Genomic DNA, 14,850 nt, shown 5'->3' on the forward strand with positions numbered 1-14,850 from the left:
TATTAGGCATTATGTTGCTTCAATTACAGTTTCTTATTAGTTATTTTTTGAATGTTGAAAACTACAGAATTTTCCTTCACTTTAAGCATCCATCTGCCATATTACCATCAACAGTGTATTGGATAACTTTTTTAGAATTTAAGAAGAAGATAATTTGTAAAATATTTTGTCTATTTTCATCAGAAAATTTTTCAAAATGTATCTTTTTTAAAAATAGATTTTTAATGATTTCATAGAGGAAGGGAGAGGAAGAGAGATAGGAACATCAATGATGAGAGATAATCAATGACCAGCTGCCTCCCGCATGCCCAAGCCTGCAACCCAGGCATGTGCCCTACCCAGGAGCTCTTGGTTTAAAGGTTGATGCTCAACCACTGAGCCACATCTGGTCGAGCTCAAAATGTATCTTATACCCATGTTTATGTTTCTCCCATTTAATGTCTCCTAACTTTTTATGTTTTATAATCCTGTATTCTTATTTTAGTTTGTACTTTCCAATATAACATACTATGTCTATATCTCTTACATTTCCTTGACATTTCTTACTCTTTCTTGTCACAGATTCCTCTTGTTGGCTTCCACATTATTTCTATTCTCCTCAGAGATTCCTTATTATTTAAACCATGAAACTATTTATGCCATACAATGAAAACACTTATTGTGAATAAATTATAGTAAATTGATGAATGCCAGCCTCAGCACTAATAACACATCAAAAAATTAAAATCCCTTGTTACTGTCAACTGAATGAAATAAATTATCTCTGTCTTAGGAAAAATGATGCAATTTCAAAAACACAGCTGGAAACCGAGAATTTCTTTCTTAGTATCAAATATCAAAAAAGATTTGTTGAGACAATATCAATATTAAACCCAATTTTCATAGTTATTAAAATGTGCTGCATTCCTCATTAGCCAAAAAATGATCTGCTCAAATCATAAAAAGTACGCAGAATTAAAAGCTTTTCCATAGCAATTCAATAAAAGCTGATGAACTTCTGAGGTAAAATAAAACACTTATCTTTGCCAATATTCAGTGTAATACTCAATTTCAGGTATTTTGCACTAAAGAATACAGTTTTACTCAGCCTGTTTATTATATAAAACTGTTAATACACTAATTATAGTTATTAGACTCTAAAAACTATACAAAGATAGATATTTATTTATTATGTTTAAATGGGTGGTATTAGGGAAGAATAAAAATGCAAGATATTAAATCTATATCAGAAATGGTAAAAAAATATACTATACCAGCAAACTACAGATGATTGATTATAAAATTATAAAATATATAGTATACAGGTATTTCATAAAGGATAAAATATGTTATAATTATATATATATATTTTAGAGGCCCTGTGCATGAAATTCGTGCATGGGGGGAGGTCCCTCATCCTGTCCTGTACCCTCTCCAATCTGGGACATCCCTCTCACAATCTGGCACCACTGGCTCCTAACTGCTCTCCTGCCTGCCAGGCTGATTGCCCCCTAATCACCTCTGCCTGCTGGCCTGATCACCCCCAACTGCCCTCCCCTGCCGGCCTGATCATCCCCAACTGCCCTCCCCTGCTGGCCTGATCTCGCCCTTAACTGCTTGCTCCCCTGACAGCCTGTTCGCCTCTGCCTTGACCCCTGCCACCTTGGCTTTGTCTGGAAGGAAGTCAGATGTCCAGAAGATGTCTTGTGGACCCAGTCTAATTAGCATATTACCTTTTTATTAGAATATATATATATATATTAGAGGCCTGTTGCATGAAAAGATTTGTGCAATAGGCCTTCCCTTCCCCTGGCTGCCGGCACCAGTTTTCCTCCACCACCCGGGACCCAGGCCTTCACTCCAGCCAGAGCCGCCTTCAGTGCCTTCGCTACTCCTTCGCTCCTCCGCTTCGCGCCTACATATGCAAATTAACCACCATCTTTGTTGGCAGTTAATTTGCATTTCTTGCTGATTAGCCAATGGGAGCCGTAGCAAAGGTACAGTCAATTACCATGTTTGTCTATTATTAGATAGGAGATATATATATATATATATATATATATATATATATATATATATATATATATTTGGTCTTGTATCTTCCTACTTTTTTTAAAAAAAATATTTTTATTCATTTCAAAGAAGAAGGGAGAGGGAGAGAGAGATAGAAACATCAATGATGAGAATCATTGATCATCCTTCTCCTTCACTCCTCACACTGGGAATTGAGCCTGCAACTCGGACATATGCCCTGACTGGGAATCAAACCATGACCTCCTGCTTCACAGGTCGATGCTCAACCACTGAACTACAACAGCCAGGCTCTTCCTGCTTTTATTAAATTTATTTTAATTGTTTTCTGTTAACCCTTCCACTATATTTTTCATTAACTCCACGATGTATAGCCATTTGTTTTACATTGTTGATATTAAGTCTTTGTAAGTTTGGCATATTAAAAATATACCTTTCTTTGCTCTATAATTTGACTTTTCACTTTCCTAAAGTTGTGATGTACAAAAGCTTTTATCTAATAGTTAAATATGTGACACTTTATGTAGCATTGAGTCTTAGAAGTATTTGAAACTAACATACCGCTATGGAGATTCTTTTGAAAAATGAAATTTCAGATTTCTTACTAAAAGTTTTTCACAATTTCCTCCATGGCCTGTGGAGGAAAGCATACACAGTAGCAAAACTTTTAAAATTTCACTGTTAAAACAGTTTACTTTTTGTTCTAAAGGGCATTAATGATGAAGCATTTGCCTGTGAGGGCTTGACAAAGCAATCTGTCTCTGTGGGAAGCTTCCTCAGGACTACTTAGAAGTGTGATCCCTGAAGATGTCTGTATTCTACAAACCCTACAGTCGGCCTAAGTGTTAGGCCTACATCCCTAGATCAATTCCAATATGGATAATACAACAATACTCACTAAAATGTCTTTTGCATTTGCAACTTAATACAGAATATTTATTCATTTCTCTTCATAAAGCCTGCAATAAATGACAGAGGCACAATAAAAGTTTTTTGTATCAAAATAAGTGTGTAGTTTGAACACATTCTTATCTTGTTTAATCCACATGGATTTACTATCACAAAGCCTTCAGGTAATATTGGAGATATGATAACTGATGCTAAACATATTAAGGTTACATGCGAGTTAAAGCTTCAATTTCAAAGGATCAGGCCTGAATCAACACAATTTATATATTGTATAAACTGGAGATATTTGAATATCCAAGGACAAGAAAGAGAGAAAATGCAGACACCTTTCTAAACTGGTTATGTTCATCTTAGTCCATCATCCATGGGGCAGAAATTCATTATCAAAATGCCTAAACAGATACTTTGTAAAGTGTAATCCTGCTTAGGTTATGTAATAAAAATCAAAAGTATGGGTTGAAAACTATTAATTAGTGCTAACAACAGTTGACTTAGATTGATTGCATGACCAAGTTTACTGGGAACACACAATAAGAACGATATACCTGTAATGAAATGGACATAAATGGAAGATTATTTTACACGTTTATTTATACATTACTTCTATTTTGAATTTATCAATAATTTTTAATTTGAAATTGTATCATATTTCTCTCAGTTATTACCAAATGCATGAAGCAGATGCATCTATACTTCACTCAGTATATATCTTGCTTAGGTGCATAATTTTTTTTTATTTAGATAGATATTATAAATTTTAGAAAGCTGCCCGTTAGAAAAAATAAGAACCTCTTAAATAAATAGGACAACTGTGTTAGAGAATTTTCACATACAATTGAGAAATGCTCACAGTCATTTTCTGAGTAATAATACTATGTTATTATAGGACTTTTTATTTGGTCAATCTAGGGTAAGTTTACACCATAAAAATGTCTTGTTTACTTCCTTGGTACTTTGCAAAGTTTAAATAAAACATGGGGAAATAATTTTTAATCAGGGGCCCCTACTTTGGTCCAAAACATCCTGCTACCAATTTTATTTCTGATGAACATATCAAAGCAATTGTTGCATGCCCCATCTCTTCAGAAAGCATATGTTAAACAGGGCAGGCAAAGATAAACTTTAAAAGGATTCACTTGTCCTAACAGCCCATCTGTTTTCTACTCCCCGCAGAGCACATCTCTTTTCTGGGGTCCCTTTCAGGTGCGCTCTTACCTTATGTAACACTCTCTTTATTGTAAGTTCATGCTGTGACCCTGTCAGAATTGCTACAGCAGGGGTGACCCCAGTAATGACCATCCACAGCCTGCCAAGCTAACTTGGTCAGTGTTAGCTGATTAAACTTTTAACAACATCCCCTGTGCGATAAAGGGCAAAATGACAACTTTGCCCATCGTCAAGGTGTCTGTATAATAAACTAATTAGTAAACCACACAGTCTGTGGAGCTTTTAATGAGTGCTATCGGCTGGCCTCTGTAATAAAAACCCAGGCTGCCCCCTTTTGGGATTCAATTAAGGCACAGACTGTCATATGCTTGGTCTAGCTGATCAATGAATCCATTCCGACCTTTGTCGGAGCTGTTTGCAAGGTCAGTGGCAGTAGCGAAGAAAGCCAGCTTGGTAAAGGAGATATACCCAACAGCGGCAGACAGGTTCCAAGTCCGGTTGTTAATATCCTTGTGGTCATTTGACATCAGCAGAAGTTTATCTCATTCAAAGGTTAGCTGAAAGAGAAGACAGCAATGAAAAAAATATATTGGTGTTGTGTGTTTTATTTTTTTCTTCACCGAAAGGTCCCTTGTTATTAAAAAATGATCATTAGTCTGCTAACATCTACTTTTACCTTGCGGTATCTCCTTTTTCTTCACCCAGTGGAGTATACTCTCCAACTTTTTCCTTCCAAATATGCCTATTGATTTCATTCTTTTCCAGATGTGAAATCAAATGTAAGCTTTATAATATGTAGTCATGCAATGCTTTTTTATGATTCAAGATATGATTTTAGAAAAGGAACTTATTTAGAAAAGAAGGTATTCCTTATTTAAGGTCCTTGATGTCAGAAAAAAATGTTTACAATTAAATATTTTAAAATATTCTCTATTTTGGGGTATTGTAAGATTTTTCAAGTCTACATCTCAAACATTACTTTATTTCCTAGTAATTTGAGAATCTTTATATTTACTTCTAGAAAATAATTATTCAAAAATTTAAAATAACCAATTTTTTCTAATATTGAAATGATACTTTAATGAAAACATAAATATATTTACTTATTTTTATCTTAATAAGGTAAAGAGAAACAAAATATTATGGACTGTGTATTCCAGACTTAATAGTTATGGTTTTTAGGGTAATCCAGAAGACCTATGAGAGTCATCAATCTATAATTTTATTGGGACCTGAGATTGAAATGTTTTGCAACTGGACTGTGAACAGAAACCCACTGAGCTAGACAGTGAATGTAGCTGAAAACTCTGTAGCCAAAATTCAAAATAACACTGTTATTGCATATGCATTGTGTAAGACGCCCTAGAGAATGTCATTATTTATACCTTGATATATGATAAAACATAAAAGTGCAATTTGGGAATCTGAAGATTTAAATATTTTTTAAAAATCAGGATTTTCATAGTTTATTATTTTACACAATATAGATATCTATGATCAAACTAGGTTGAAATTATATTCAAATTAATAAATTTTAAATGGAATATTTTTAATGCATGTATATTTGCAAAAATATTGAGTGTAATTAAAATTAAACAATCTGTACCTTTGGCATAATCTATGAATATTAAAAATGAATATAACATGGTATTCATGTTATATAGTTTTAGGCTTATACTTTTATACTTTTATAGTTTATACCAGTGGTTGGCAAACTCATTAGCGAACAGAGTCAAATATCAACAGTACAAATATCAACAGTACAAATTTCTTTTGAAAGCCAAATTTTTTAAACTTAAACTATATAGTAGGTACATTGTTATTAACTTAATTAGGGTACTCCTAAGGCTTAGGAAGAGCCATACTCAAGGGGCCAAAAAGCCGCATGTGGCTCGCGAGCTGCAGTTTGCCTACCACTGGTTTATATTAAGAATATAATTATATGGCTATAGATTATTCAATTGCTAAAATGTTCACCACAGTTTATTTTAATAAGAAATGATTGTGTAAAAACTACATGCCCCACTCTAGTAGACTAAATATGAAAAACAGTTTGTTCACTTATAGTCATAGAAAAGTATTATTGTTCCAGTGAAAAGATGAGTGAAAAATATGATTCAGTTTGTATAATATTTATTTTGTATTATATTTATATGAATATATATGCATGGGGTTATATACAGACATTCATAAGGTACATATGTATTTAGAGATATATCAATAAATACAAATTTATGTATACATATTCTAGATTTATGAGTACTTTTAGTTTTCATACTTTTAATATTTCCTGATTTTTTTCTAATGGTTTCTCGGCATTGTTTTCATCAAGAAAAAATAAAAGCACATTTCGTTGTTTTAAATGCACTTATGATGGCTCTGGCCAGTGTGGCTTCGTTGGTTAGAATGCCACCCCATACATGGAAAGGTGAGAGGATGAAAAATATCAGCAAGAGTATAGCGACTGGAAGGTTAATAATATGGCCCAGGAGAGAGATAATAGTGGCCTACTCAAGTCGAGCTGATAAAGTTGATGGTTGATTGAATAGTTGATTGAATAGCCAAAGGTTTTTGTTCTGAGCATTTTGGTAAATACGGTGACCTTTTCTGCATTGGGGACATTGAAGAAAGAATCCATCTGAGTTTTGGGATTGCTAATGAAATATCATAAGCATCCTGTCACACACATCATGACACCCCTTTTTAACATACCCAAGAAAGATAGCATTGAGATGTTATGAAAATTGCCCAAACTTTCAAACCTAGTATTACCAGAGCCGAGATTATTTCATGAGTCCAAAGCATGTGATCTTTGCATACTCTGCAGTGCTTCGGAACAATACACTCCCATCACAAGAGGGATACAGTTCTCCTTCCTTATGATTTTCAAGATAAAGTACCTGTGCCTATTGACCATAGAAACCTTCAAAAATAGACGTGAAAACCTTTTGAATGAGAAGAAATATAAGTAACATAATTTCAAAATCTGTTCTCGCTTTTTGTTTTCCTTGAGACAAAGCTTAACTTACTTCCAGCAAAATGAAGGAGGAAATTTCTCACCATCTGCTAATAGAATAAATTTGGGACATGGTTTGTGTGATGTGATTCACAATCCAGGGTTACACTGTGACTTTCATGGGCTCTAGACACCTTTGCCTTTATGGGTCCCTTCTTCAATTAAACACATATTCAAAATTATATTTTATTTTATCTTTTAATTGTTTTATTGCTTAAAGTATTACAAAGAGTATTACATAGGTCTTCTTTTTTTTCCGCCCTTGACAATCCCCTGGCCTCCCCTACCCCCCAGTGTCTTATGTCCATTGGTTATACTTACATGCATGCACACAAGTCCTTCGGTTGATCTCTTACCCTCCCTTCCTACCCCCCAACCCTCCCCGGCCTTATTTTACAACAGGGCTGGTCTAATAATATATTAGTAGTATATTATGACATGTTCTTTCACTTGCTGTGAAAGAAATGTCTAATGAACAAGCAGACTCTGTTCATATCTGTATGGAGAAGAATGTCCTCATAGAGTTAAGATATTGAACTAGAGGATATATGTAAGCACAACCCACAGGTTCCAGACTATGTGTTTTAATTTTTAAAAATCCTCATCTGAGGATATGTTTTTGTTTATTTCTTTTAGAAGAGGGAGGAATGGGGAAAGAAAAAGATGGAGAGGGAGAGACAAACATTGATGTGAGAAAGTAACAGGTCCTGACAGAGTATTGAACCCACACCTTTTGCTGTACGGAACAATGCTCCAACCAAATGAGCCACCTGGCCAGGGCCAGACTGTTTCAAATAAGAATTATTTCAACTCATGAGGATAGCATGTAAATTATTATAGACTAGAGGTCCGGTGCACAAAAATTCGTGCACTGGAGGGGGGATCCCTCAGCCAGGCCTATCCCTTCTCACAGTCTGGGAACCCTCAGGAGATGTCCTATTAAGCCGCAGTCTCGCCTCCCTCTGTGGGAGATGACCAGGCTGATCAGGGGAAAACGCCATCCCTGTCACCCCACTGCTGCTGCCATGCCCACCCTAATTAGCATATTACCCTTTTGTTAGTATAGATTACTAAAGCCTGTGTTCCCCACCCCATACATTTTGCTAATGTAGATTTTAAATGAAGGATGTGAAGATGGTTTTGTGTCCTGTATATTTATTCTGAAATGTTTATTCTACTCAACTTATAATTATTAATATTATTATTGTCATCATTATTGTTTTTTTTTCTCTTTTGCTATCTCTGGGTTAAAAGAAACTGGGCTTTCAAAAATTATATTTTGTGTATGAGCATTATTTTCTTTCTTGCCCAGGTTTTGTTGCACTGCTTTCTCAATTTTTGTCTTATGTAGTGTATCTGGGACAAATTTCCTGCTCTTTTTAGCCTTGGCATAAGCTAAAATTTTTAAATATCTCAAGCATTTGGTCTTTGCCCTAAATATGCTAAAGTAAGAGAAATGTTCTTTATTAATAATTCTACCTTTCAAAGCAAGTCATCACATAGGAAGGCAAGGACATTAATTAATTAATACATGCACCCAGAGGATAATTAAACAGTTGAAATAATAAATGTAGACGTGTCTCTGAATATTTGAACTAAATTTTATTATTTAAGTTACCAGCAAACTTTAATCTGTAGTTTCAGGCAAGATAATACTTGGAAGTATTTTTATTCTGTAGGGCTGAGAATTCTGGACACCTAAGCTTTCCTCCGTAAAGTGTATTTTAACCACATGGGATGGCAATAATTTTAAAGATGGTCAGCCCTACACATTTTAAAATAGATTGATGCACATGTTCTTGTTATATGTTGTTATTCATATATGTTTTGAGGACCTACTATAGTGGTTTGGTTTTTACAACTTAAACAGTCCTTGGATATTTTATGCTTTTTAAAATGTTATAATATTGCTATTAATAGCATCAGAGAAATTAGGACAAGATGGTTTGTGGTAGAAAATGTTGTGCTTAGTTTTGCACATGCTACCTCTGGTTGTTATAAAAATTGAAAAATTCAACTGAGTTAAAGGGTACTAAGTAGATATAAGTTGCCACAAACTGCAAATAGGAATGCACCCAACTACCTGGATAAAAATCAGAAAAAAAATATTTCTGAGGAAAGATAGAATAGATTTTATCAGAGTTTCAAGGACAACCATGTTGTTAATAATGTAGACTATGAATCATCAATAAAAAAAAGTCAAAGTGTATTTTTGCATTTAATTCATCAATTAAACTAAATGACATAAAAGGACAAAATTGAGGGTGGCAACTGTATATATTTGAAAGACATAAAATTATCTTTCCATTTTTCTCTTAGATCCACACTAAACAGGTTACCACTTCTTATCCTCCACTTTACTAAGTAAACTGCTTGTACCAAAGTCACGATTCTATTAAGCTGATAAATCGAATGACGAATTCTCAGTCCATTTCTCAACTTGACCTTGAAGTAACATTTGGCATGTGAGGCCCCACTCCTGCTTTAGCACCAGAACTCTTGGGTGAGTTATTCATAGATGTTCCTTTGGCACCTTCTCTTCCAGTGTGACTTTATCCAATCTGATGCTTTTATATTCCACCTAAGTGGTCTAACCTGACCGTGTTCCTTGAACTGAAGATCCCTATATCTATCTGTACATTGGTGTTTCCACTTGAATGTCTCATAGACTTCCCAGACTTAGCTTGTTGAAAATCGATTCTTTGTTCCTCCAAACCTGCTACATCTGCAGGCTTCCTTGAGTCACTCGCTCTCTAATTGCCCTATTTAAAATTGCCATCCCCTCTGGCACTTCAACTCTCCTTAGCATATATTACCTTCTTATATATTTGGCTTGTTCGTTTCATTTATTGTCTGTAAGCTCCACAAGGGAATTGGTATCCTTGGTGTATTTGTTTTACTGCTGTATCCTTAAAGTCCAGAGCAGTAAAAAAGTGCTCCATTGATGTATGATAGGTTGTTGAATGACTTTACAGATCTTTAAGGAAAATGGCTATTCTGACCAATCATGACAAAATTGGAAGTTTATGCTGGTATCATAAGAGTATGATGAATTGTTTATGGAGGTGAATAATTTGGAGAATTTAAGGTAGAATTATGATTATAATAATAAATTAGGTCAAATTCATGAAATATCTGCACAAATGGTCCTCAATATTAGAAATTATTAGATAATCTCCTATTTCTAAAAAAATTAACAAGGTGGTTTTTTGTTATCAAGTTTAAATATTCTGATTTGTAGGTATTTGTATTTTAACAAATATAAAGGTGATTCTTATACAAATTGTCCAAAGACTATGCTTTCAGTAAGTGTGTTTAAAAGAGAGAGAGAGAATGGGAAGCCAAAAGAAAACTTCTAGAGTTTGAGAGGAGTAAGTTCACATTTTCACTAAAATCCACCATAAAAGTTATGTGATTAAATAAGAGAATTACAAATTAGGTTTAGAATTAGGCAGCCTTTTTCTTCTTAGTCAGGACTGATAAACTGAGAAAGATATGCTGCTTTTTTTCTGGAAGCATTTAATAATAGATTCTCATCTTTCTGGAGTGATTTTTATGGTGGTCTATTTTAAGATATCAGATTAGCCAAAATGAACTTGCATTGTTCTTTTCAAGTGCTGTGATCATGACTTTTAATCTTTTTAACAGCAATGAAGGGGTAGAGTGAATGTTCTGCAGAATGGATCAAGTTGAGATCATTGATAATAGGGGCGGCTTTTCTTTGGACTATCAAGTGAATCAAATATAGTTGTAGTTTTAAGTTCCCTTTCTGCTTACATTTTAATAATTCTCTCTCTCTCTCTCTCTCTCTCTCTCTCTCTCTCTCTCTCTCTCTCTCTCTCTCTCTCTCTTTCATCAAGGTTTATATTTCTAGGCCTAAGGAGGTTATATAGAAATATAACATATTTTCCCCTCCATTTTACAATTTATGTTTGATGCAGGGTTTTGTCAATAGGATGGTAACTTAGGAAGGGCACGGTTGTTACCATTTAAGTTTAATTGCATGACAGTTTTCTCAGTCAGTGATTAAATAAGACATCTATACCTAGCAGAGTAAAACAGAGAGAATAAAAAAAAAAGGTGGGATTGAGAACACATTTTATTCTTGACATTTTCAAATATACCTGTTAATTTGGATACCCAAATAAGATTTTAGCTTATTTCAAATTACAATGAGCTCAATTTTTTCCTTTTCTGTCTTAAGTTTTAAAATAAACAAATATGTAATGGAGAAATAGCTTCAGAATGAGGTGCTAAAATGATTATTTTCCTATTAGAGATCTTTATCAAGAATGTGTATACAGTTCCATTTAGCATTTCCAACCCCACATAAATACAAATATATATATATAATGTCTCCAATTATTGTCATAGCTATTTCAGAGACCAGGAATGACAAATCTGTTCTGATGTAATTGGCACAGAGTTTGCTGTGTGATACTAAACACTATAAGAAAAGAAACAGCTGCAGAACTAAAAGTAATAAAAACTTTTTAATTTTGAACAGCCAAGCCTATCATAAGACTTCAACTTTAAAAATTAGGATCTGAAAGAAACATAGACAATCTTAAAAAGCAACAAATTTTTCTTCTTAAACCTCCAGAAACATCATAAGATCACACTGCCCAAATCACAAGAGAATTTGGGCAAGTTTCAGACTTTTATCATTCAAAATAGGGACTCCTTTAATTTCATTTTCTACCCAATTAAAAGAAATGTTTCAATCATAAAGTTAAGATAGTCCGTACACTTGAGGTAGAGCCCTAACTACACTTGGACCCTATTTCACCCTGGGTGAGGATTCAAACTTTGTTCATATTGTTATTGATAATTCAAGGATAAGAAACTCAGAGTTTTGGAAAATATTAAATATGCATGGATTCATGCTTAAGAAGCCCATAAATAATTTTATAGAAATAAGAAATGTTTAAACATAATCATCCCTTTAATATAACTTGAGAAACAAATACAACATTCATATCTTATATAACATTGTATCTTATACAACCAGTAACCCTTTGTTAAGACACTGAAATGAATAAAAAATATACTCTGATTAATTTACAATTAATTACAATTATTTTTTTATTTATAATCATCAGCTAATTTAGCTGAATTTTTAGAATAAAGTAAATATGCTAGGCAGTAATTATTGATTTAGCATGACTAAAAGTTTACTCTTAAAAATAAGGTTATTAACAGAAAAGCCAAAATAGAATACAATGTGCTGAATCAACTCAAATTATAAAACTCTTCCACTGTAAAAGAACAGAAATGTGAGCGGCCCAAGAACCAGTCACAAGATTTATACTTTGAAGCTCTTGATGAAGAAAATTAAGATTTATATAAAACCTTTGCTCTTCAACACTTATTTCACATTTTTATGCCTCAAAAGAAACATGTATTTGTATTATCATCTGCATTAGAGAAAAAATAACACTGAAAGAGGCCGAACTTTCTGGTAGGTCCCATATCTGTTCCTTTATTTTGTACCTATTTATATTTAATTTACAAAAAGTTCCTACATTTGAATTGTATTAAATACATATGATAACAATCAAGACATTGACTAGTTGCCCAATTCTGGTGGATGTAGAGCTAAAGCTGTCCAGCTCACCCTTCAGAGAAAGATGTGCCCATTCGCGCTGAGGGGTGTGCAATTCCACGCCTGTGAGAGAGCAGTGATGAAAGGAGAGCATGGCCACTTGCCCCACACAGAGGATATTCATGGAAACTGCTTTGTCGGGCTTCTGTTACACCCCAATCTCTTTTCTGCCCCATAATGTTTTCCCCTTTCCCTTCACAGTAATGAGTACTGATAAATATTTTTGTCTCAGTACCTGCTCCTGTAAAACTAGTACTGGCTACATAATTTGTGGGGCCAGACAAGATGGAATACTGGAGCACTCCTTTAAGAAAGAATCTGTCTGCATTTGTGATTTTTAATCCTTAACAGCTTTCAAGGCCCAGAGAGGGACAAGGGCTCTCTCACCCTCCCAGATGGGGAAGTAAAAACAGTCAAACCCAGCTCCTTGACTGAGACTGTCATCCCAGCCTGTCTCTAGCCACAATAACAAAACTGAAGCCATTTGCCCCTGTTCATTCAAGCCATTGGAGACCTGCTTGGAAGTATATGCTGATCTCCATAGAAACCCTTATTATGTGAATAATAAACCTTGACATACTTCTTGTGGCATCAGCAGTTTCAACAGCCAAATCAATTTTGGGTGGGAGTTTGATCCTGCACAAAACATTATCTTTCAAATTTATTAAAAGTCTCAAAACTTTGACATCAAAGCACCACACTAAGTGCGAGGCCAGCCTAAGCAGGGCCCCTGTGGCAGGGCCCTGTGTAAAACCCAACCTATAATATTAACGAAAGCTTCCCTTTGTATTAATTTCATCGTCGTAATTGAAAAAACATACTCCAGCTGTCATCTCTCCGGGGGACTGTACTACACTCTTACACGTACAGTAGCCTCTCCATTTCTTTTCCTCATCTTGGTTTCTACCACTGTGTTTCCATACCTCAGTCAGATGAGTTTTCATAATTTCCCCAGCCCTATGATTTCCTAGGGAAACCATCTTGCTGAAAAGGATCATTGATTTGTGCTTTTGTAGGACCCATTCCCCAAGTATAAGGGGATCTCTGTCATAGAAATTTATGACACAATGTATATGCATCATTCTATCCTCACTACTTTCTTAACCAAGTCTAAATTCTACACTTCCACATTCTGTCTTTCCTGTGCAAACACTGTCAACTCTCTTTCTTTCATTTTGTCACCCTCTTCTGGCAAAACTCTAACCATTGTTATATTGTACTCTCCACCTAAGCTACACCAGGCCCTCTGAAACTGGACATGGCTCGCTGTCTCGCTTTAAATTCATTGCCATTAATTCTAGGTGACCATTCATTTTCTCTCTATTCGATCATTTCAAGAAGCACACTTTGTATACACATCCTGTAAGCTCTTCCATCTTTAAAAGAAAACTTCTATTTCCCTCTAGCGGCCAGCCCACCTTTTTGTTCACCTTTACCAGGAAGACTCTTAGAAATAATCTGTATTTTCTATCTCCAATCCCTTTCCTCCCATTTTCTCTTAAATGCAATCATTGGGCTCGACGATATACTGGAAATGCTTTTATTGAGGTAAAAAATGAACATTAGCCATGTTGCTATTGTCCAAAATTCTAGTGTAATTATTGACTGTTTTCTTTTCCCCACAACTCACATCTCATCAGTTACCAGGTTATTTTGCTCTAATTTCAAAATATATAGAATTTGACTTCTAATATCCAGCATGATCCTCTCATCCAATTCTCTTTATCTTTTGATTGAATGATTTCTAAAGCTCCTTAACTAGTCTTCCTGCTTCTTCTCCATATTTTCATTACCAGGTTTTCAATCTAGAAGATGAAATTGGAATTATCATCATTTTAAAATCTAAGTAGACTTATGTCACTTCTTATTTAAAATACTCAAATAGTCTCCATCACATACATACACACACACACACACACACACACACAAACACACACAGTCAAGGTTTCTACAAGAGCCTAATGATCCTTCACGACCTGGACCCTAATACCTTTTTGTAAATAATCAAAGGCTCAGCATAATTTATTTGACAATGCTTCCCATGTAATTTAACATACCAAATAACCCTAATTACATTAATATTTAGCTTTTATAATTTTTAAAATAAATCTTCTATCATTCTTCCTTTTATTTCCTCCCTTCC

This window comes from Myotis myotis, unplaced genomic scaffold (assembly GCF_014108235.1).
Source record: "Myotis myotis isolate mMyoMyo1 unplaced genomic scaffold, mMyoMyo1.p scaffold_m19_p_3, whole genome shotgun sequence".
NCBI lineage: Eukaryota > Metazoa > Chordata > Mammalia > Chiroptera > Vespertilionidae > Myotis > Myotis myotis.